Source organism: Podarcis liolepis (assembly GCF_965112155.1).
Source record: "Podarcis liolepis genome assembly, chromosome: 3".
In the NCBI taxonomy this organism is placed as follows: domain Eukaryota; kingdom Metazoa; phylum Chordata; class Lepidosauria; order Squamata; family Lacertidae; genus Podarcis; species Podarcis liolepis.
In genome coordinates, this window is record NC_139557.1 from 19,619,777 (window position 1) to 19,644,604 (window position 24,828).

Genomic DNA, 24,828 nt, shown 5'->3' on the forward strand with positions numbered 1-24,828 from the left:
GGATGGAGGAGAAGGCTGGGGTATGTTTGATTGAGCACGTTATTTGTGCCCACATTATTTCATTCAATCCCTTTACAGAACAGCTTGCTTTGGTATGTTTTATTCCGAAGCAGCTTGCTTGAAATAAATGAGATTTCCTTCCTGCTGAGCAAAAAAATTGTGACATTGCACAATTGCACTCCCTGCCCCACCTGTTTTCCCATGTTCCTCACTTGCTGATCTGCTTGTCATCACTGGAATGCTCTTTTATTAATATACAGTAACCATAAAACAGAAATATAAAACGCAAATGAATCAGCAAATACAACCATAAAATACTTAGACACCCTGCAGCAGCAGCAAGTTAACATTCATTATACACTGTAACGTAAGGATATGTTTGTTATCAAGGTTGGCAAAAAGTTTTGTATACATATATGTTTTGTTGAGAGTTGTGAATCTGCAGATAATTGTTGCATATCCTGGGTTCCTGAAGAGCTGTTGTTTCCCCTTCCCTTTCGTTTTATTTTTTAGTCCTTGGAATCACTGTAGTCTGCATTTCCTTTTTGACTAGCAACTAGGATTCTATTTTTTCCTGTGGTGGATTCATCTGATGTCAAGTAGTCATTAGAAGTTATTTTCTGCAAAAATCCCTTCTCCAAATGGTTAGTGCAGAATGTGAAAACTTTGCAAAGATGCTTAAGTATGTCTCCTGCAGTACTGGAGCTAAAAACCAAGCGCTCGCTAATAATCCACTGTATAGTTAATTTACAGTACAGTAGTATAAATGTCTATTCAATAGTAAATCTATTTGTGTTTAATAGGCTTTACTGCCTGGTAAGTGGGCACAGAATGGCAACATAGTCTTTGGTTTAGGGTTGGCATTGGGGGAGAACAGGGTTGTTGTCTCTTTGATAGCTGTGAGGCAGGCAGAAATTCAACAGTTTAATCCATTTCCTGTGTGGAAATACAATATTGGAAAGATCTGCAGGATCCACCTGCCTGTTTCTCTGGGTAATTGGTTTGCTGCCTGCCGGGCACTTGGAGCAGGCAGCCACTTGAGAGGTTTTTAAAAATATGTGTGTCTTTGGGGTGGAGCAATGAGTCCAGGAATTGCATGCCTCTTATTTTGCTGCCTGCCAGCCATGTAGAGCTTTTGGGAAATGTGGGGACCTTACTATTGCTGCTGTGTTTGTTTTCCTTCCTGCAGGCATTGGAACAAACAATTGCTTGAGAGAGGGTGCAAGGGGCTTGGATATGGCAATCGTTTCCGCAGCATGCTCTATAACATGATTGTTCCAAAGTTGTTGGGGAGAAGCCCAGTGCTGAGGCGTCACCATTATTCTCACCATCATAATAATTACAGTGGTACCTCGGGTTACATACGCTTCAGGTTACATACACTTCAGGTTACAGACTCCGCTAACCCAGAAATAGTGCTTCAGGTTAAGAACTTTGCTTCAGAATGAGAACAGAAATTGTGCTCCGGCGGCGCAGCAGCAGCAGGAGGCCCCATTAGCTAAAGTGGTGCTTCAGGTTAAGAACAGTTTCAGGTTAAGTACGGACCTCCGGAACGAATTAAGTACTTAACCCGAGGTACCACTGTATCACCTTTCCACTGCTTGTTCCAAGATGTTTAGGAGAGGACACTGCGGAGATATCATCATCACTCTTTCTCTTATTGTTCCAGGTTATTGGGGGAGTGGCATTTCAGAGGCATCACTAATATCCAGTGCTTTTTTCTGGGGGGACGCAGCGGTACACATAGCTCTAAACATTTTGTGAATCTAAGTTTGGCCTCATTGAGGGGCAGTATTTCAATATGAGTAGGAAAATGAGAGTACCCCTTAATATTTCTTTTAGCAAAAAAGCACTGCTAATATCACATTTTCTTCCTGCCTGGCCCACAGCAGCAATTGCTTGCCAAGGTACCTCACCAAAGACTCATGAGTAAGCTTAGCTGTCAAGGAATAAGTGGAGAAGGCCTCTTATGAGTCAGGAATTGCTTAAGGTAGAAGGACGCAGAGTGAAGGAATAAATGGGCATTTTTTTGAAGGGAGATAAATAGAAAGCAGGCTCTCCTAAGGATCAGTTCGGGGGCCTGTGTTTTTTAACTTGTTAACAAACTGAAATATACTCGGAGTCGAGTGTGGATTTCATGCTCTTTCTTCAGCTCATAGTAGTGAGGAATGGAAGTTCCCCCGAAATGTCTGCTTTATATACATTATTTACACAATGGGCCCCACATGATTGGCTAATTCTGGGATTCTCCCGTAGGCCAATCAGGTTGCGGATTCACTTCCACCTGGAGTTGGATTGGGTGGCTCCTGCGGACCAGTCAGACTGCTGCATTCTGAATCCTATTGTTCTAGGACCAATCAGACTGCTGCAATTTGGAGCCTATTCAACTCAGTACATAACACAAACAATCTAGACTTAGGGGTGGGCAGTGAGATGGCCAAGTCAGCTGACGATAATAAATTGCTCGCGGGACAAACAGAGATCGCAGAAAGCTTGAAAAGGACTTTCCCAAATGGAGTGAATGGGCAATAAAATGGCAAATGCAAGTCTGTGTAGTAGACAAATGTGAAGTGATGTGTCTCAGGAGGCAAAAATATTAATTTCACGTATATGCTCGCAGGGTCTGAACTAGCAGTAACTGACCAGGAACATGACCTTGGGACCATTGCTGGATGAAAGTGTCAATCCAGTGCACAGCATGTGTGGAAAAGGCACATTCCGTTCTAGGGATCATTAGGAAAGGAATTGAAAATAAAGCTGCCAATATCATAATGCTGTTATAGACATCTGTGCAGTCATCCAATGGATGCTTACTCAGAAGTCAATGCCCCTTAGTTCAATTTGACTTTTTTCTCCAGGTCTTCTTCGATCGCTCATAGCTGAGTAAGATTGTCTTCCATCAACACGGTTTTAACAGTGAGTCTGTAAGTGGGGACATAGGTTTCTGGGCGGGAGTTCATCACGATGAGGGTTTGCCAAGTGTGCCTTCCTCTTAGCGCATTTCTCCCTTTCGTCCTGAGTTTGAGCGTCTTCAAAGTCCATGACACCTTTGGTAAAAGCTGTTCATGGAATGTGGGATATGTAAAAATTTTCGGAGGCAAGGTTGATGGAATCTTTTGAGGCACATGGAGGACTGCAGACTCAGAAATAAGTTGTCTGCATACTTGAATGGATTTAATCAGTAGATCAATCAATCAAATGTAATAAAATAAATAAATTAAGAAATTTCTATTAATAATAAAAAGTATACGAAACAATTCTTATGCTGAGCTGTGCTTCAAAATAACAGGTCGGATGCTGCAATAAGAGCCACAGTGCTTTAGCTAGTAAATTTCCACAGTCCCTCTTCTTACATATGCATGGCATCTTCCTAGGGGTTTTCAGGCTAAGCCGGCCACTTCTGTGAGGCTCTGCGACAATCCTTTCTAACTCTGAATAAATTTGTTTAGCAAAATCAAAAGCCAGTTCAGGCTCTCTGTGTCTCTCTCAACATCTGAGTACATGCATATATTTTAAAAGTGCTTCTGCATTCCTTGAAAAAACGTCCACCAATTTGCCTAGTACTTTAAGATGTCAAATTGTAGATGGTGTCAGATGCTTGCTAGGCTACAGCTGAGAAAAGCACTGATCTGAATTAGGCGCTGAATCTCTTGATTTTCTATGTTATGATTTAAAAGGGCCATCTGAGTCTGGGAGTGTACTCTTTTACCTGAATTGATTAGTTTGAAATAAATGCCATCCTCGAGGGTTACATTAGCCATTACACATTTGATCTGTGGTCCAGAGTGGAAGATCCTTCAGGGACCCAGGGAGAGCCAAAGAGGCCTAAGGCAAAACTTGGTTTTATTAAAACGATTCTTGTAGGAACTGGAAGAGTGAGACCTACAAGTATCTTTCATAGCTGCCTAAGTAAGTTGGGGGGGGGGGGGTTAAAAATCATCCTGAGTCAAACCTGGATTGGAACTATTCATAGTTCTCTTATGTAAGGAATACTTGGGAAAACATGAGAGTAATTCTTTAAACGTTGCAAGGATCTCTCACGTTTTCGTTTTATAAAAATGAGCAACTGCCCTGGGTAGGATGAGGGGTACAAAATTATGATTAGGACTGCTGTGGGATCGGGAAAATTAATCTTCCTTTCCTGGGCAAATTTCTTCAGTACACTGTCCTCCCTGGGCTGCTATTGCCCCGTGGGACTAAGACAAACTTCAGATGTATCTGAAGAAGTGTGCATACACACGAAAGCTCATACCAATACCAAACTTCGTTGGTCTCTAAGGTGCTACTGGAAAAAATTATTATTTATGCCCTGCCCATCTGGCTGGGTTTCCCCAGCCACTCAGGGAAATAAATAACTACATGACCTTTGTAAACATCTGAAGGCAGCCCTGCTCTGGGAAGCTAGAGAGAGAGAGAGAGAGATTTTATTAAGTTTTCAATTTTGCCACCACGCCACAGCCACACAGTTTCTGTTCTCATCCTGAAGCAAAGTTCTTAACCTGAGGTACTATTTCTGGATTAGCAGAGTCTGTAACCTGAAGCGTCTGTAACCCGAGGTACCACTGTAATGTGTGATGTTCTGTTGTGTTTAGGTATATTTTATTGGAAGACACCCAGAGTGGCTAGGGCTACCCAATCATACATGTGGGGTACAAAAAAACAAATTTTTAGTAACCTAGTCACATATATTAGACTGTGGGTGTCAGCACATAGCATTTTTTAAAAACGCTATCTGTTTCCCTGGCCTTAAACTTTGATAGCTATCTTGATTTATATGAACTGGTAGAGTAGCAGGAGGGTATTGATTTCTCTGTGGTGCTGCCCTCGATTTCTTTGGGGAGAAGTAAAACAAGAGCACTGATTTCCCCTAAAACAGCTCTCTATTGAGAAGTAACAGCTTTATGTGAGCTCTCCCATTTTTCTCTGTGGAGGCGTGCAGGGAATGTGCTTCTGGTTCCCAAAAGGCAAGGCTTTTTTCAGGAACAAGGTAATAACTACTCTGGAAAGTGTTGTACTAAAAGGGTGGGGGGCAGGGGAGACTGTACAGAAATGCCTAAGCTACACTGTGAGTTTCTTGGGTAGCAGATCACAGAAACAGACCTGGGAACTGCTGTTTGTCCACCTAGTCGAATATTCTCCACATTGAATGGCAGTGACTTTCCAGGGCTTCTCGGACAGAGACTCCATCCCTGCTATCAGATCCCTTTAACTGGACATGGCGGGAAGTGAACCTGGACATACCGAGTGTGTGCTATGTCCTTGAGCTATACTGTCTCTCCATATGGTCCACCGTATGCAGTTCTACCCACACAATTTCTTTCTAGTGGCTTTGCGGGTTGCACTGTCATCTAAACCACTGAGCCTCATGGGCTTGCCGATCAGAAGGTCGGTGGTTCAAACCCTGCAATGGGGTGAGCTCCCGTTGCTCCTGCCAACCTAGCAATTTGAAAGCACGTCAGTGCAAGTAGATAAATAGGTACTGCTGTGGTGGGAAGGTAAATGGCGTTTTCGTGTGCTCTGGCTTCCATCATGGTCCTCTGTGCGCCAGTAGCGGCTTAGTCGTGCTGGCCGCATGACCTGGAAAGCTGTCTGTGGACAATCGCCGCCTATCTCAGCCAGAAAGCGAGATGAGCGCTGCAATCCCATAGTCGCCTTTGACTGGACTTAGCTGTCCAAGGGTCCTTTACCTTTTGGTTTTTTTAAACCTTTATTCTGCGTAGAAAGGGACTCATTACCATCCCCAATAACACGTTGTTCTGAGCAATTATGGAACAATTCAAATACCGTATTCTTTCGCTCTATAAGACGCACCAGACCATAAGACGCACCTAGTTTTTTTGGAGGAGAAAAACAAGAAAAAAAATATTCTGAATTCCAGAAGCCAGAACAGCAAGAGGGATCGCTACACAGCGATTCCTCTCGCTGTTCTGGCTTCTGGGATAGCTGCGCAGCCTGCATTCGCTCCATAAGACTCACACACAGTTCCCCTTGCTTTTTAGGAGGGAAAAAGTGCGTCTTATAGAGCGAAAAATACGATAAGTCATTAAGGGCAGCGGTAAAGCTCCTCATTGTAGCCTAGGTTTGTACAGCTTCATGGTTAGCAAGGGCAGAGTTTAACCACCAGTCCTGGTTCGAACAACACACTTAAGGGCTTATCCAGACTTCCTTTTGCACCACACTTTTTGTGTGGTTCTTTCCCCTTCCAGCGCTTTCCGCAGGAAACTCTGCATTTTATCACTGAATTGGAGCAAATGGTATTCTGTGGAAAACTTGGATTGCCATTTGCTCCGATTCAGCGGTCGAACACGAGTTTTCCTCGGGAAAGCGCCAGGACAAAAACAAACAAACCTCTAAAACCAAAACGCTCAGACATGGAGGTTTAAAGCCCAGACCTGTACCATGAAATGTGGTATAGAATTGGGTCAGGCACAAAAAGGGCCAAGAGGGAAGAAAGCAGGCCAATATCTTTCATTGGCATGAGCTCTTGCAAGCTGTTATTAATCAAGTGCTACATGACTTCCTTAAAGCTTTAAAAAAGGAGAGTAACAGCCAGCAAATCGTCAGCTCCAGCAGACCATTGTGCACTAGTAATTAATGCTGCAGAAGAGAAAAGCGATGGCCACGATCCAGACGACAGCACAACTAGTGCCACCCACCCATTGAAGCTTTGGGTTTCTGTTCTTTGGACAGCAGGCCTTCAGCCAGAGCCGCTTATGGAATTTGGACTTTCGCAAGCAGTTTGCGATATAGCAGAGGGCATGATGCCCAGCAGAAAGAAAGGAAGGAAGGAAGGAAGGAAGGAAGGAAGGAAGGAAGGAAGGAAGGAAGAAAGAAAGAAAGAAAGAAAGAAAGAAAGAAAGAAAGAAAGAAAGAAAGAAATCAGCCCAAAGCTCTTGCGGTCCTGTAAATTAGCATCCTGGATTATTGTAACTGGCATTAAAATAAATAAAATATTATATTGCTAGACAACTGCAATCTGCATTTTACTCCAAAAAACATTCCAGAGGATTTAAAAAGCCAAATCAATTGCATCACTTAAATTAATTCCAAAGGAACTGTTCCAATCATAAACACGTCCCATAATGTTTGATTTTCAGACATGGATATGTGATTTTTTTTACAAGATATGGGACATGCAAGGCTGAAATTATTTTAAAAAGTGAAGAGTTTGATCTACTGCTGGAAGAAACCACATGCATGTCTTTTGTTGAGAGTGAGAACCCAATGAATTTTAATGCAAACCTTTTGCATTGTAAAACCCCATAATCTAACCTCATATTTTGTGATTTTTTTTTCTTCTTCCTGCGTCGTTGGGAAGGGTTGAGAAATGAGGATTGTCCGATATGCTTCGCTTACTCCTTTTGCAGCTGCTGCAGACACTCAATATGCCTGCTTCTTGCCTCATCGTTGTCCTCACCTAATCTTTCAGGTTGTGCTGTAGATTAGAGGAAAAGAGTAGGGAAGAAATTTGATTCTCTTGGCATTTTAAAGACAAATCGACCCAATTCTCACTTTCTGAAACAATATGAGAACCAAAACACAGCTATCTCTGAATTTGGATATGCAGCTTTACATCAATGTGTGTAAAAATGCATATACTGGTATTAGTGGGAATAAAGTGCATGTGTTAGTAAAAATAACATGCAAGAATATATTATATTTGGGGGAATTGCTTTGCAAAAGCATCCCTATTAGGTGCAACTGCACACACACACACATGTCTATATCAGGAGAAAATGCTAGTGCGTTTTCATGAAGATTAAAAAATAATAATTCTCAATCTCTTGTGGAAGTGTGGAGAACCTAATTTAACCTAGTTTAAAACTGAAAACATGGTGACAGAGAAACTGAAACTAACTGTTATGGTTTACATCTTGGATTCTTTGTATTCTTTCTTTTTGTTCTGTTTGTGTTTCTCTAAAACAAATAGAAAATATTTTGGAAAAGAAACTGAAATGGAAAGTTTTCAATTAGATTAGGATCTTATGAGCCAACCCCTAGGGGCTGAGATCTTTTCTGTCCTGCCCCCCCATAAAATATTTGAGGAGTCTGCCCCTCCCAGTTGATGAGCATTGCCATTCTCCCCCTTTAACATGTTGAATAATTGTTTAATGGTGTTATATATATATATATATATATGCTTTCGTAGATTTTCACGGGTACAGGAATGCAGGTTTTGGTGTCTTCGGGTGTCTTCCCGTGTAAGAGTTGGGGTGTCTAGGCGACGTTTCGACGAGGTCTCACTCGTCATCTTCAGGCTGGTGCTTTCGGCTTCTTGACTCTGTTCCAGTAACAAGAAGCCGAAAGCACCAGCCTGAAGATGACGAGTGAGACCTCGTCGAAACGTCGCCTAGACACCCCAACTCTTACACGGGAAGACACCCGAAGACACCAAAACCTACATTCCTGTACCCGTGAAAATCTACGAAAGCAAATATATATATATATATATATATATATATATATATATATATATATATATATATATATATATATATATATAATGATTTTACAAATATAAAAGTATAATAATCCAAATTACATATCCATATTTACATATTTCTCCAAATTTCTGGACTTCCCACCTTCCCCTCCATGGGTCCTATTGTACACCTTCTCAACTTCATATTATTTCATAATCCATATTAGATTATTAGAATCCTGCTAATGTTTTCATCTGTTTATAGTAGTCTCCTAGATAAATTATAATTTCCCCCCATTCTGAAGTTTTGGCCTTCTTGGTTCCTGAGCTTTTTGGTCAGTTTTGCCATTTTGGCATAGTCTAACAGCTTGGTCTGCCATTCTTCTCATGTAGGGACATTCTTTCCATCTCTGGGCTAGTAACATCCGCGTGGCTGTTGTCGCATACATAAAAAGACTTTTATGTTCCTTTGGGATATCAGTACCTACAATTCCTAATAAAAATGCTTCTGTGTTGTTGTTTTTTACAAAGGTTGTTTTAAACATTTTTTTCAGTTCATTATACAGTGGCACCTCAGTTTACGAATTTAATCCATTCCGGAATTTCGTTCTTAAACCGAGGTGTGCTTTCCCTAATGAGGCCTCCCGCCGCCAGTGCACTTCCACTGTTTGTAAAGTTTGCAAACTGGAACAGTATTTCCGGTTTTGCGGTGTCCGTAAACCGAATCATTCATAAACAGGACTGTTCTTAAACCGAGGTGCCACTGTACATCATTTCCAAGAATGCTTTTATTACCTTACACATCCACCACATATGGTAGAAGATGCCTTCTTTCCCCTTACATTTCCAGCAGGTATTTGTACTTGACTTATACATTGGCATTCAAATGATATGTGTGCCCTTGTGTCTTGTGATCAGTTGTGCAGGACAGGGCTTAACTGGGCCCCTCAATATTATATTCAAGATGGCCCCCCTGGTTGGGCTCTACTAGTAGATCTCTTGAGTGATTTGCAAGTATTTCTACCCTCTAATTGTCGAACAACAGCAACAACTAACCCTCATCCCCCCCAAAAAATTTTTTCCTGGAAAAGGATACATTGGAGCAATGTTTCCCAAGCTTGGGTCTCGAACTGCTTTTGGACTACAGTTCCCATCATTCCTGACCACTGGTCTTGCTAGCTAAGGATGATGGAAGTGCAGTCGGACCAGGATTGGTGTAATATGCTCAAACTGTCTTGCTCCGGTGAGCAACTGGGCCACTGAATTCTGCACCAGCTGAAGTTTCCAAACCGTCTTCAGAGGCAGCCCTATGTGTAACGCATTGCAGTAATCTAACCTTGAGGTTACCAGAGCATAGACAACAGTAGTTAGGCTGTCCCTGTCCAGATAGGGGCGTAGCTGGGTCACCAGCCAAAGCTGATGGAAGGAACTCCGGGCCACCGAGGCCACCTGAGCCTTGAGCGACAGCAAAGGATCCAGGAGGACCCCCAAGCTACGAACCTGCAGTGTAACCCCATCAAGAGCAGGTGGACAACAGCCATACAAGAAATATGTAAAATAACCAAGCAAGTAATAGACATCACCCCATAATTGGCCCTACTAAACATTTTCCAAGACAACAATATTAAATCCAAACTACTCTTCTTCTTCTTCTTCTTCTTCTTCTTCTTCTTCTTCTTCTTCTTCTTCTTCTTCTTCTTCTGTTTGTTGGCTTTCAACCAGTCCATTACCGAGGCAAGGCACTGATCCAGTGCTTCCACTGCCTACAAGGCTGAAGTCTGCCCATCTCTGCTGTAGCTATGACCTTTGCTTCTTGAATTCCTTCCCTGGCACAAGAGAAGGTCAAAGCAGACTGGACTAGGAGAGCTCGGTCTTAATTTTCACCGGCAGCGCCTGGCTGCCACTTGTTCGCTTTCTCCTTAATAGCCCTGGGATTTGGCCAGTTCTGGGCTTCCTGACACCATCAGATGGAGAGCCTAAAACTCCAGATACAATTTTAGATAGAAATAATGTGTAGGCTGCTGGCATTGCCAATTCACTGGGCACTGATGCCCCTGGGTGGGCTAGAAATGTTTCGTCTAGTAAGTGTACATTGCTTTCTTTTGCTTTCTTTTGTTGCTTCCTGGTCAGAGGACACAATGGGTTGGATCCAATGCTAGCAGACACATTGAACTTAGTAAACATGGCTAACTTAGACCCATTAACTGCAGTAAGTCTACTCTAAGTAGGACTAGCATTGGCTACAGAGACATCACCTTGCCAACAAAGGTCCGTATAGTTAAAGCTATGGTTTTCCCAGTAGTGATGTATGGAAGTGAGAGCTGGACCATAAAGAAGGCTGATCGCCGAAGAATTGATGCTTTTGAATTATGGTGCTGGAGGAAACTCTTGAGAGTCCCATGGACTGCAAGAAGATCAAACCTCTCCATTCTGAAGGAAATCAGCCCTGAGTGCTCACTGGAAGGACAGATCCTGAAGCTGAGGCTCCAATACTTTGGCCACCTCATGAGAAGAAAAGACACCCTGGAAAAGACCCTGATGTTGGGAAAGATGGAGGGCGCAAGGAGAAGGGGATGACAGAGGATGAGATGGTTGGACAGTGTTCTCAAAGCTACCAGCATGAGTTTGACCAAACTGCGGGAGGCAGTGGAAGACAGGATTGCCTGGCGTGCTCTGGTCCATGGGGTCACGAAGAGTCGGACACGACTAAACGACTAAACAACACTGTTCAAAAGGCAAACCTTGATTCAGTCATCCATGAATTACCCATGACTTCTTCATCAAGCCCCATAAGGAATGAGATGCTTTATAAAGACACAGATGTGCTAAAGATATTTCCTTCTCCTGCTCTCCACATGCCCCCTGGCAGATCTTTGTAGCCTTGGCAGTCAGACAGGCTGTCATGGTAAAATCGAAAAACTACCAATTCAGTCAAGATAATGTTCTGCACCAGCTATATACTTTAGACCTGAGACCTGATCTCGTTATTTTGCCGGGAGGGGAGAATCTGTCTGAATAGCACTTGCATGCTGTATGGGAAACCCTGACCCATTAAAATCAATGGGAGGTTCTGCTTGACCCATTGATTGGGGCTGCTTCCACTTATATCGCTAGTTCCCATTCATTTCAATGGAAATTGAGCACAGCTAATGTGATCTGGCTCTGGGCCCTTCTAGGAAATGTTTAATTGTGCATTCTTTCATAATTACACAGTATAATTGCAGTGTTTCAGCCCATCTGTTTGCTTTTTCCAGTAAAAGCAAAAGGGTAGCAAGGACAGTCAGAAACATAGAAAGCAACTTTAGACCAAGTCAGAGCCTGGGGTCCATCTGTCTCAGGGTTATCAACACTGATGGGCAGCAGGGTTTCTGATGGGGGGGGGGGGCGTTTCCCCAGACCATCCTGGAGACATGAAGGATGGAACCTCAGATCTTCTGCATGAGCTCTGCCCCTTAGGAGGCCTACAAACTGAATAGGAGATGCATGGATTCCTATTTCCTAAGGAAATAGTGACTCAAAATGTTATTTTGTCATGGTATCAAATATAGTGGTACCTCAGGTTACATACACTTTAGGTTACATACGCTTCAGGTTACAGACTCCACTAACCCAGAAATAGTGCTTCAGGTTAAGAACGTTGCTTCAGGATGAGAACAGAAATTGTGCTCCAGCGGTGCAGTGGCAGTGGGAGGCCCCATTAGCTAAAGTGGTGCTTCAGGTTAAGAAGAGTTTCAGGTTAAGTACGGACCTCCGGAATGAATTAAGTACTTAACCTGAGGTACCACTGTAAATCGGGGACGCGGGTGGCGCTGTGGGTTAAACCTCAGTGCCTAGGACTTGCCGATCGCATGGTCGGCGGTTCGAATCCCCGCGGCGGGGTGCGCTCCCGTTGCTCGGTCCTAGCGCTTGCCAACCTAGCAGTTCGAAAGCACCCCCGGGTGCAAGTAGATAAATAGGGTCTGCTTACTAGCGGGAAGGTAAACGGCCAGAGCAGCTTTGTCACAGTGGCCATGTGACCCGGAAGTGTCTGTGGACAGCGCTGGCTCCCGGCCTCTAGAGTGAGATGAGCGCACAACCCTAGAGTCTGTCAAGACTGGCCCGTATGGGCAGGGGTACCTTTACCTTTACCTTTACCTTTACCACTGTAAATCAAAGAAATTTGTTTTGACTTGGCACTCACTTATTTTTTTTATGGTAGAAATAAGGGCCACAGTAAAAATCCACCATCCTATTATCCTAGAATTTGGAATGCATGGCACTGTATTGTTTTTTTTATTTACACACACACACACACACACACACACACACACACACACACACACACACACAATTTTATTGTGGTCCATAGACGCAAAATACACTACATTTAAAAAAAAATATTTACATTGTCTCTGTTGGGCGGGGTATAAATAAATTAATAATGATAATAATACTAAGAAATCATTTTTGTATTATTCCTTTGTATTCATGGATGCATATTTGTATTTACCTTCACACTGATTTGAAGCCACTTTGTGCCCTTCCTAAAAGGCTCCTGGGAGGCCGGAAGGACATTGCTGGAATAACTCTTGGGTTGGGACAACTGGCTAAAGTGTTTTAAAATGTTCAAATCTTGGTTCCTCTGTTTTGTTTTTGTTGGGTTGATGTTGGTTAAATGTTTGATTGGGGTTGGCGGTTATTTTAATTTGGGTATAAGTGTAAACTGTTTATTATTGCTATTACTGTTGTTGGTTTCTGTTGATTTATTGGTTTGCTTGTTGTTGTTGTTTTAATGTTTGATGCTTTGTTGGGTTGTAAGCCGTCCAGAGTGGCTGGGGAAACCCAGCAAGGTGGGCAGGATATAAATTAAACACTATTATTATTGTATTATATATGGCATCTGCTGTGTTCCTGTCTCTTTCTTGTGTAAACACTGGGAAGTCATCCGAGGGAAAGAAGGAACGGAAGATGGAACAGTAACGAGAGAGGAAGATGAACAAGAGGAAATGCTTTGGCTTTCTTCCAGTTGGGCAGGATAACTGATGGAATTAAGGGGCTGGGCAAAAGGCTTTGTGGGAAAAGTGATTTTGAGGAAGGATTTGAAAGGAGAGAGAAAGAGAGAGCGAGAGAGAAAGAGAGAGAGAGAGAGAGAGAGAGAGAGAGAGAGAGAGAGAGAGATACCAGTTAGGTGTTTTGGAAAGGAACACATCTTGGCATCCATGGAAGCACTAAGGGGAAGTAATTTAAAAGGAGGAATAAAAAAATTCCTTCCAGTAGCACCTTAAAGACCAACTAAGTTAGTTCTTGGTATGAGCTTTCGTGTGCATGCACACTTCTTCTGTTTCAGTGTATCTGAAGAAGTGTGCATGCACACGAAAGCTCATACCAAGAACTAACTTAGTTGGTCTTTAAGGTGCTACTGGAAGGAATTTTTTTATTTTGACTATGGCAGACCAACACGGCTACCTATCTGTAATTAAAAGGAGGAGAAAACTATCTATCTATCTATCTATCTATCTATCTATCTATCTATCTATCATCTATCTATCTATCTATCTATCTATCATCATCTCTTAAGAGATTTATATATGGCCCTTAACAAAAGGGGGGCATAGGATAGGTTACACAATGTACAGCAATCTAAAAGCACAATAAACGGAAGCGTTAAAACAATTCTTTTAAATTACGTACCATCATAGAATTGTAGAGTTGGAAGGGACCACGAGGGTCATCTAATTCATCCCTCTGCAAGGCCCGAGGTGGGGCTCCAACCCTGAGATTAAATAGTCTAATGCTCTACCGACTGAACTATCCCAGCTGTTGTAAATAGCTTGATTAAGAAAACCCCACCAGAATGTCTTAACCTGTCTGGTGCTAAAAGCCAAGCAAAGAAAGGTGGGCTTTCACCTGGCATCTAAAAGACGACGGAGGGGAGGGGAGATGTCCTTCAGTGGGGGGGGGGGGGTTGTCACCTGCACTTCTGTTATGTACTGAGTTGAATAGGATCCAAAATGCAGCAGTCTGATTGGTCCTAGAACAATAGGATTCAGAATGCAGCAGTCTGATTGGTCCACAGGAGCCATCCAGTCCAGCTCCAGGTGGAAGTGAATCCACAACCTGATTGGCCTACAGGAGAATCCCGGAATTAGCCAATCATGTGGCGCCCATTGTGTAAATAATGTATATAAAGCAGACACTATGGGGGAACTTCCATTCCTCTTCACCACTGTAAGCTGAATAAGAGCATGAAATCCACTCTCGACTCCGAGTATATTTCAACTTCGTGCCTCATTTAATGCAGGAACTACCAGGAGAGCCCCTTCTGATCTTAACACACGAAACATATGTCCGGCAGTGGCAAGCCCTATTGAGTCCCCCCACCCCATGCATAGATTATAGGCATGGAGAAGGGGACAGTGGGGTTATGCCGCATGGCACTGGCCCCAGGACATCTTGGTATTGACACACATATCTGCAGGAAAAGACTTTTTATGTATGCAACAACAGCCACACAGATGCTACTAGCCCAGAGATGGAAAGAGGAAAGAGTCCCTACCAGGGAGGAACTAAGCTGACGGACTACGCCGAAATGGCAAAGCTGACTGGAAAGCTCAGGAACCAAGGGGAATTTTTTTTTAAAAAAAAGAATGGGAGAAATTTATAATTTACTTAGGAGACCACTGTAAACAGATGAAAACATGGTTGTTGTTGTTTAGTCGTTTAGTCATGCCCAACTCTTTGTGACCCCATGGACCAGAGCACACCAGGCACTCCTGTCTTCCACTGCCTCCCGCAGTTTGGTCAAACTCATGCTGGTAGCTTTGAGAACATTGTCCAACCATCTCGTCCTCTGTCGTCCCCTTCTCCTTGCGCCCTCCATCTTTCCCAACATCAGGGTCTTTTCCAGGGAGTCTTCTCTTCTCATGAGGTGGCCAAAGTATTGGAGCATCAGCTTCAGGATCTGTCCTTCCAGTGAGCACTCAGGGCTGATTTCCTTCAGAATGGAGAGGTTTGATCTTCTTGCAGTCCATGGGACTCTCAAGAGTCTCCTCCAGCACCATAATTCAAAAGCACCAATTCTTCGGCGATCAGCCTTCTTTATGGTCCAGCTCTCACTTCCATACATCACTACTGGGAAAACCATAGCTTTAACTATATGGACCTTTGTTGGCAAGGTGATGTCTCTGCTTTTTCAGATGCTGTCTAGGTTATGATGAAAACATTAGGGTTTTAATATTACTTGTAATGTAACAGGTACAGTGATACCTCAGTTTATGAACTTAATCTGTTCCAGAATCTGTTCTTAAACCGAATCCGTTCTTAAACCGAGGTGCACTTTCCCTAATGAGGCCTCCCGCCGCCGGTGCCCTTCCACCATTCGGCTTCCGTTCTTAGACCAAGGTAAAGTCCGCAAACCAGGACACTATTTCCAGTTTTGCAGAGTTCGTAAACCAAATCGCTCGTAAGCAGGACTGTCCTTAAACCGAGGTACCACTGTATTATGGATAATATGGATGAATACAAAATATAGATTAGGAAATAATATGTAGCTGAAAATGTTCACATTAGGACACGTGGAAGGGATGGGGGAAGTTGTGAAATTCAGAGAAATCTCTTTATACGGATATGCATTTGGTACTGCTATAAACTTATTTTTGTAAAATCATAGGAAATGAATTTTTTAAAAAGACACACACATCTGCATTAGAAAGGCCCACACATGTATGGTTTCCCCAATACAGCTGTCTGCTCATCCACAGAGAAGCCGTGCAAGAAAAGAACTGAGCAGGGCAGTCTGGGGTTGAAGGCAAGAAGAATGCAGGTGAAGGTATAACGATTTGTGAGGACAAGCAAGGAGACGGGGGCCAAACTGTAGAGATGGTTAACAATAAAGGCAAGGAGCTTGTGCTCGGTGAAAGGATTTGAGGCAGGGTAGGAGGGATGAAGGAAGTGCATAATCTTAGGTCCTCTTGCTTTTATACAAATCCCTAAATAACTCTGGACCCTGTTAATTTTGCTACCACCCTGGTGATTCTTGGTTTATGGTACCATGGCGGTGAGCTTTTTCTTTTTGAAATATTTTTTATTTGATTTTGCAAATATAGAATTATAACAATACAAAATGAATATCTATGTTTAGAGATTTCTCCGAATCTCTGGACTCCCCATCTTCCCCTCCCTGGGTCCAAATGTCACACTTTTTCAACTGCATATTATTCCATAATCCATGTTTTATATCACTACATTTTATTCCTAGTGTTTGCTACATTACAAGTGTTACTGCAATCCTGCTAATGTTTTCATCTGTTTACAGTGGTCTCTTAGGTAAATTATAAATTTTTCCCATTGAAGTTTTGGTCATCTTGGTTCCTGAGCTTTCCGGTCAGTTTTGCCATTTTGGCATAGTCAGGGGTCAGCAAACTTTTTCAGCAGGGGGCTGGTCCACTGTCCCTCAGACCTTGTGGGGGGCCGGACTATATTTTGAAGGGGGGGGGGGAAATGAACAAATTCCTATGCCCCACAAATAACCCAGAGATGCATTTTAAATAAAAGGACACATTCTACTCATGTAAAAACATGCTGATTCCCAGACCGTCCACAGGCCAGATTTAGAAGGCGATTGGGCTGGATCCGACCCCCGGGCCTTAGTTTGCCTACCCATGGCATAGTCCAACAGCTTGGTCTGCCATTCCTCTCTGGTAGGGACTTTGTCTTCTTTCCATCTCTGGGCTAGTAAGATCCGTGTGGCTGTTGTCACATACATAACAAGTCTTTTCTGCTCCTTTGGAATATTTGTACCTACAGATCCTAATAAAAAGGCGGCTGGTTATTTTAAACATTTTCTTCAATTCATTTTATATCATTTCCCAGAATGATTTTATTACCTTACATGTCCACCACATATGATAAAAGTTGCCTTCTTTTTCTTTAGACTTCCAGCATATACTTGCACTTATCCTACACATTTTTACTAACTTATTAAGAGTCAAATACCACCGGTACATCATTTTCATATAATTTTCTTTCAGCGTACAACATGCATGATGGTGGGCTTTTTCAGTAGATGTGCCAGTGTTGTGAACAGCCTCCATGCTGAAATAGTAGAAGCCACATCAATATTGTCATTCTGCTGACTCTTGAAGGCACGCTTGTTTTGACAAGCGTTTCCCCTGAACTTGAGCTTCCTGATCTAATTGTTTTGATTGCTCCTCCGTTTTAATTGCTGTGCTTTGTAACCGGCTAGTTTTATTGTCTATTTTAATCGTGGGTGCTTTGGATATTCTGATGGAGTTGTTTTTCATTGTGTGCTTTAATTATGTGTCAATATTTTATAACTGATGATAAAATAATGCCATTTGGGCATGTAAGCAGTACACAGGTAAATCAATGATAACAATGATTCTGGTAGCAGTAAAGTTCTAAGTAAAAGAGCAGAGAGCTTGCTTCTTTTGTGTCCATTTCTAGAGTATCAGCCGTTTGGGTTTAGAGACCTTCCCTCGTATTCCTCATAAAGTACAAGGATAAAACTGCATAAATAGTAATGGTGGAGGTGAGAGACAATCAGAATTTAATTTTTCTCTGTTTTGTTTAATGCTGGTTTTAATGCCTGTGTTGTTTATTTATTGACGTAAGTTGCTTTGAGTTGCTTTTGTAAGAGAAAGCAACTATTAAGTCATTAACTAACATCGTCACCATCTACCACAGCAAGGATGACCCAACCAAACTGGAAGAACTCTGAAGCCCCATTTATTTCAGGGGAAGAGATTTAAACGTTCTTAATTCTCTAAACACTGCCACACACACACAGCACTTGATTGTTTAAAAGAACCCCTCAAAATGGTTTTACAAAGAGAATAACACAATAAAATTATCAGTTTTAAAAAAGAGATAAAACAGCTCTTTAAATCATTCGAAACATAAAATCAACGATAGACAGAAAATGGAGTAGAACAATATACTGTATTTTTTGCTCTATAAGACTCACTTTTTCCCTCCTAAAAAGTAAGTGGAAATGTGTGTGTGTCTTATGGAGTGAATGCAGGCTGCGCAGCTATCCCAGAAGCCAGAACAGCAAGAGGGATTGTTGCTTTCACGGCGCAGCGATCCCTCTTGCTGTTCCGGCTTCTGAGATTCAGAATATTTTTTTTCTTGTTTTCCTCCTCCAAAAACTAGGTGCGTCTTGTGGTCTGGTGCGTCTTACAGAGCGAAAAATACGGTACCCAAATTCTACACATCCAGGTCGGCTTGTATCAGTGGTACTGCTTTGAATATGACAAATTGAACCACTAAAGCTATATTTATAAAGAGAAACATGGCCTGTAAGATGTTATGTCACCCCAGCACAGAATAGTGCCATGTTATTGTTGTATTTAAAATGTCTTTGCATGTCTTGTGTCATTTCCTGAATGGCCATCTATACCAATGAGAAAAAGGCTCACAATACCTATTATTTATCCAGGCCTGGAAAGCTGTAGAATATTTCGGTGGCCCAAAGATGTACAGTGGTACCTCGGGTTACATACGCTTCAGGTTACATATGCTTCAGGTTACAGACTCCGCTAACCCAGAAATAGTACCTCGGGTTAAGAACTTTGCTTCAGGATGAGAACAGAAATCCCACCGCCGTGGCGTGGTAGCAGCGGGAGGCCCCATTAGCTAAAGTGGTGCTTCAGGTTAAGAACAGTTTCAGGTTAAGAACGGACCTCCGGAACGAATTAAGTACGTAACCAGAGGTACCACTGTATCTATTTCATCACTTATCCAACTTTTATTTCAACAAGTGGATCAACCAGAAGAACTTTTTTTTTATTTTTTGCATGGCGTGCTTGGTTCAAGATATGTTATTAACGCCTACTGCAGCAATGAGAAAGAAATCCTATTCGTCTAATTTCAGTCTTTTTATTCATGAGACTGGAATTTCCATCAGAGCTATTTTTTCATGCAGTACAACGTGCTCCTTTCTCCTTTCTCTTTTTGAAAAAGGCATTTCAGAGAGCTCCAGGGAAGGAAGAAAGCAAGGACAATGGGAGCGTTGCTCATTGCTGAGGGGAAATCAAAGGAACAAGTTAAAATAAATCCTCGCCAGAGGCCTCCTGTGTACCATTTTCATTTTGATACAAACAGTTTTCTAGGTGAATAAGGAAGCCGTTCCTGAGAAAACAGATCGGGGGCTAGTACATTGAGAAGTACAAAACCCTAGAGCTGATTTGCTCACTACCGATTAGCAGGTACATGTGAACTCATGGCTTGCCCCATGATTCACAGAATGTTTCAATACTTGCGGGCACCATAGGAAGCCATATTTGGCCCAGGCAGCCCTCATTTAACCATCAATTATCCCTCTAAGAGATCAAATCGGATTTGAGCTTTGACAGATCTATATTGGGTAGTGTTAGTATGATAGAATTGGAAAGGACCTGAGATGCAACCATTGCCAGCTGTTGCAGGAAACCCACCATGATGGCATCCCTGATAGGTGTGGCCATCCATTCTTGGCTGAGGAAAACCTCCTAGGATGGGATTCAACTGTGCAAGGACTTCTTGCTTGCACAGTGGGTCTTTCCCCCTACTCCTGCCCCTGTGTTCCCCCAAAATTGGCTGGAGAGGGGTTCAGGAGAACCCCTGCAACAGCAAACAGGTGGGGAAGAGAGGAGGAATCGTTCCATCTGGCAAGCCAAGTTGCTTTCGCTGATGGGAACTACAGTAGTACCTCGGGTTACATGCACTTCAGGTTACAGACTCCGCTAACCCAGAATTAGTACCTCGGGTTAAGAACTTTGCTTCAGGATGAGAACAGAAATCGTGCTCTGGCGGCGCGGCGGCAGCAGGAGGCCCCATTAACTAAAGTGGTCCTTCAGGTTAAGAACAGTTTCAGGTTAAGAACGGACCTCCGGAACGAATTAAGTACTTAACCTGAGGTACCACTGTATCAGAAGAGCACAAAGTTGAATTCTTGCCCCAGTGAAGGAAAGTTCTCCACCTTCTGAGGTAGCCTGTTCTGCTGTTGAACAGCTTGTGCTATTGAGTTCTTCCTAAAACTTAGGGTCAAATGTCAAGAAAGAGGACTCCTATCAATCCCCGGCATGTCTCAGTAGGCCTGGGAGAGAACCTTGTCTGAAATCTTGGAGTGTGTCCACTAGTCAGCATAGACAGTACTGATGGATCCATATTCTCTATGCTCCTTTGCAAGCTCCTCTCCATATATGCACAAAGATGGAAGGATCCTTCGTCACCAACAATGGAAGAATGGCTGTTAAAACTAACAGACTTAGCTGAGATAGAGAAGCCAACTTGTTTAATCACAGAAAAGTCATTGTTAAAATTTGTTAAAGATTGGAAATCTCCCATAGACCTTTTGCATGAAAAAAGAGAAATAAATAATGATATCTGGATTTGAGGATTGAAGATAATTTTGTTTATAGAAAATGTTTTTTTTGGGGTATAATATTGGATTGTATGAAGTGAATAATGTTTTTATAAAGTGGACAGGTGAAGTTATTTTCTGAATCTAATTTTTCTACCTTTTCTAACCTTTTTCTACTTTTCTAACCTCTTTTCTACTCTTTAATTTCTTTCTTTTTCTTTCTCTCCCCCCCTTGTGCTTTTATTGTATCTAGATAAAAGTCTAGGTATGGTTTTAAAGCGCAGTAATATGTTAAGTTTTGTATTTTTCTCTATAAAGCTTAATAATATATTTTTTTTAACTAACAGATTCCAGGAGAGCCCACGCATTCACTTTCTCCTCCTAACCCATTGTTTAGCTTGATGTGGTGTAAACACCAGGCCTTTGAGAACCCAGGTGATCTAGCAGATAGCACATCTCACCTAGGACTGTTCCCCATTTATCAAAGAGGGATAATGATTAGGAGCAGTTTTGTAATTAGGACAAAACGATCGCAGAATGCCTAAGTCACTTTGCTCATTAAAAAAACTGCTGTATGGAGGCTAGCTTAGTAATTACAAGGACAATGTTAAGTGAGTGGAAAATGCTAGCGTTGCATAGTGTCCCAAAGTCACTGGTTTATATAGGAAGCTGCCTTATAAGGTAAAAGGTAAAGGAACGCTGGACGGTTAAGTCCAGTCAAAGGCGACTATGGGGTTGTGGCACTCATCTCGCTTTCAGGCTGAGGGAGCCGGCGTTTGTCCACAGCATCTTTCCGGGTCATGCAGCCAGCATGACTAAACCACTTCTGGCACAACGGAACACCGTGACGGAAAAAAGGGCTCACGGAAACGCCATTTACCTTCCCGCCACAGGGGTACCTATTTATCTACTTGCACTGGTGTGCTTTCGAACTGCTAGGTTGGCAGGAGCTGGGACAGAGCAACAAGAGCTCACTCTGTCGCGGGGATTCGAGCCGTCGACCTTCCGATCGACAAGCCCAAGAGGCTCAGTTGTTTAGACCACAGTGCCACCCGCATCCCTTATAACAGGCTTCCTCAACCTCAGCCCTCCAAATGTTTTGAGACTACAATTCCCATCATCCCTGACCACTGGTCCTGCTAGCTAGGGATCATGGGAGTTGTAGGCCAAAAGCCTGCCTTATAATGTCAGGCCACTAGTCTATCAAGCTCGTGGTTGTTTGCACTGACTCTCTAGGATTTGAGGCGGGGATCTCTCCTACCTGCAGATGGCAGGGATTGCACCTGTGAGTTTGTGTAGGCCAACATGCATCCTATCACTGTGCTGCGGCTCTTTAAATCTCACCTTGCCCATAGGAGCCTGAGGATAATAGACTAGTCCCATCCATGGCAAATAGTGTGATGGTTCCGGGCAGGTGGGTGCCAGGTGCTTTTGACCTTTCATTGAATAAAGCCTTTTAATACTTTGCACTAGTAGGAGCAGCAGCGGATGTAAAAGCCAAGCAAGCAAGCCTGGACCGGTTCCAGCAGCACAGGAGTGCTCTGAATTTCTCTGGACCCAACCCTCTGTGTTCATCTCTATGTACAGTGGTGCCCCGCAAGACGAAATTAATTCGTTCCGCAAGTTTTGTCGTCTAGCGAATTTTTCGTCTTGCGAATCACGAAATCCCATAGGAATGCATTGAAAATCAATTAATGCGTTCCTACGGTCAAAAAAAGTCCAAACAAAGCCAAATTTGGTACAATAGCAGTTTATTAACTGCTCTTTAAAGTCACACATACTGTAAAGAGCAGTTCAAAAATTGAAGGGAAAATAAATTAACTTTATAAACAAAACATGTCTTTGTTTTTAGACAAAGGAGACAAAGTCGCGAGACGTTTTCGTCTTGCGAAGCAAGCCCATAGGGAAATTCGTCTTGCGAGGCAAATCAAAAACGGAAAAATCTTTCGTCCAGCGAGTATTTTGTCTTGCGAGGCATTCGTCTTGCGAGGTATCACTGTATTAAAATGAACAAGCGGGACCTGTGACTCAGTTTTGCTGTTGTGGATCACTCCCTGTTGAGGCTATTCAATTCCGTCCGTTCTCCCTCTTGTCAGGTTTTCCATTTATCCATGCCGACTGTCAGGCGGCAGAGGACCCAACCCCCCATGGTAGGTTGCCAGGAACGGATAAGACAAGTCCTTACCAACTGCTTTTTATTCAATATTCACAGAGAGAGGCTTGGAAATGCAGCCTCTTTGAATAATGGCGTTGCCCCGAGTGATCCTTGGCCCCTTTTCTCCCACTTCCTCATTTGTCACCTTCTCCCCCTATGGGTGGCGCTGAAGGTCCTTTGATTCTGAGCCCTTTGCTCTACTACTTTCAATGCTCGCCAGGTTCTGGGATAGGAGGGGGTCTCGAATGCTTTCTAAGGACATTGTGTCCGTCAGCTGTTGCCAGTGCCAGATTTACGTATCAGCTAAACAAGCTATAACTTAGGGCTCCACTCTCTTGGAGGCCCCCCAAAAAATCAAAGGGGAAAAAAACCTGGATGTACAATTCCAGTTGTATTTCAGTTCAACAATTACTTTGTTAAAATACATATTTTGTTATGTGCAAATGGCTTTAGATACCTATTACAGTGGTACCTCGGGTTAAGTACTTAATTTGTTCCGGAGGTCTGTTCTTAACCTGAAGCACCACTTTAGCTAATGGGGCCTCCCTCTGCCACCGCGCCGCTGGAGCACGATTTCTGTTCTCATCCTGAAGCAAAGTTCTTAACCCGAGGTACTATTTCTGAGTTAGCGGAGTCTGTAACCTGAAGCGTATTTAACCCAAGGTACCACTATAGGTCCATAGATTACCATATAGCATATATTCAACACAAAAAACAGCGACAATTTGTTGTTGACGAAGGACAGCTGGACATATAAAGGGCCCCATTACCTTCAGTAGCTTAGGGCCTCATCAAACCTAAATCTGGCCCTGGCTGATGCCCTCCTGGTGGTTCTTCTTCTTCCTCCTCCTCCTCCTCCTCCTCTTCCTCTCCCATTATTTCCCAGCTTACCCCCTCATCTGCCTCTGAGCTGTGACCTCCCTCAATCCCCTGTTGCAATTCTGACCTGTCTCCTTCTTCTCTGGAAGGGTCAGACTGGGGAGGTGGTCTTCACCATTCCTCCTCTGCCCCGTCCCTGACGTTGACAGCCATCCCAAGGCTACTCAGTATGTTCGCTCTAGGGAAAGGCCTGTAGCTCAGTAGTAGAGTAATAATAATAATAATAATAATAATAATTTATTATTTGTACCCCGCCCATCTGGCTGGGTTTCCCCAGCCACTCTGGGCGGCTTCCACAGAAACCAAAAAACACTAAAATATCATACATTAAAAGCTTCCCTGAATAGGGCCGCCTTAAGATGTTTTCTGAATGTCAGGTAGTTGTCCATCACCTTGACATCCGATGGGAGGGCATTCCACAGGGCGGGCGCCATCACCGAAAAGGCCCTCTGCCTGGTTCCCTGTAGCTTCGCTTCTCGCAATGAGGGAACCGCCAGAAGGCCCTCGGCGCTGGACCTCAGTGTCCGGGCAGAACGATGGGGGTGGAGACGCTCCTTCAGGTATACTGGGCCGAAGCCGTTTAGGGCTTTAAAGGTCAACACCAACACTTTGAATTGTGCTCGGAAACGTACTGGGAGCCAATGTAGGTCTTTCAAGACCGGTGTTATGTGGTCTCGGCGGCCGCCCCCAGTCACCAGTCTAGCTGCCGCATTCTGGATTAGCTGTAGTTTCCGAGTCACCTTCAAAGGTAGCCCCACGTAGAGCGCATTGCAGTAGTCCAAGCGGGAGATAACTAGAGCATGCACCACTCTGGCCAGACAGTCAGCGGGCAGGTAGGGTCTCAGCCTGCGTACCAGGTGGAGTTGGTAAACAGCTGCCCTGGATACAGAATTGACCTGTGCCTCCATGGACAGCTGTGAGTCCAAAATGACTCCCAGGCTATGCACCTGGTCCTTCAGGGGCACAGTTACCCCATTCAGGACCAGGGAGTCCTCCACACCAGCCCGTCCCCTGTCCCCCAAAAACAGT

General features: G+C 43.3%; 1 protein-coding gene and 1 long non-coding RNA gene across 4 annotated transcripts in view; one reads left to right on the plus strand and one right to left on the minus strand.

The window, feature by feature from the left end:
- Positions 1-24,828, plus strand: part of VSNL1 (visinin like 1) — a 108,621-nt gene that overhangs the window by 11,996 nt on the left and 71,797 nt on the right. The window lies entirely within an intron of this gene.
- LOC310703468 overlaps positions 3,279-24,828 on the minus strand; it is a 155,531-nt gene continuing 133,981 nt past the window's right edge. Inside the window, exons 3-5 of one of the 3 annotated variants that reach the window (XR_014524158.1) lie at positions 17,060-17,209; positions 7,273-7,435; positions 3,279-4,388 (exon numbers count right to left, since the gene is read on the minus strand). This is a non-coding gene — a long non-coding RNA (uncharacterized lncRNA). Of the gene's footprint in view, positions 4,389-5,964; positions 7,436-17,059; positions 17,210-17,970; positions 18,372-18,632; positions 19,444-24,828 lie in introns of those variants that run through there. The other 2 variants (XR_014524160.1, XR_014524159.1) reach the window with 2 other exon arrangements.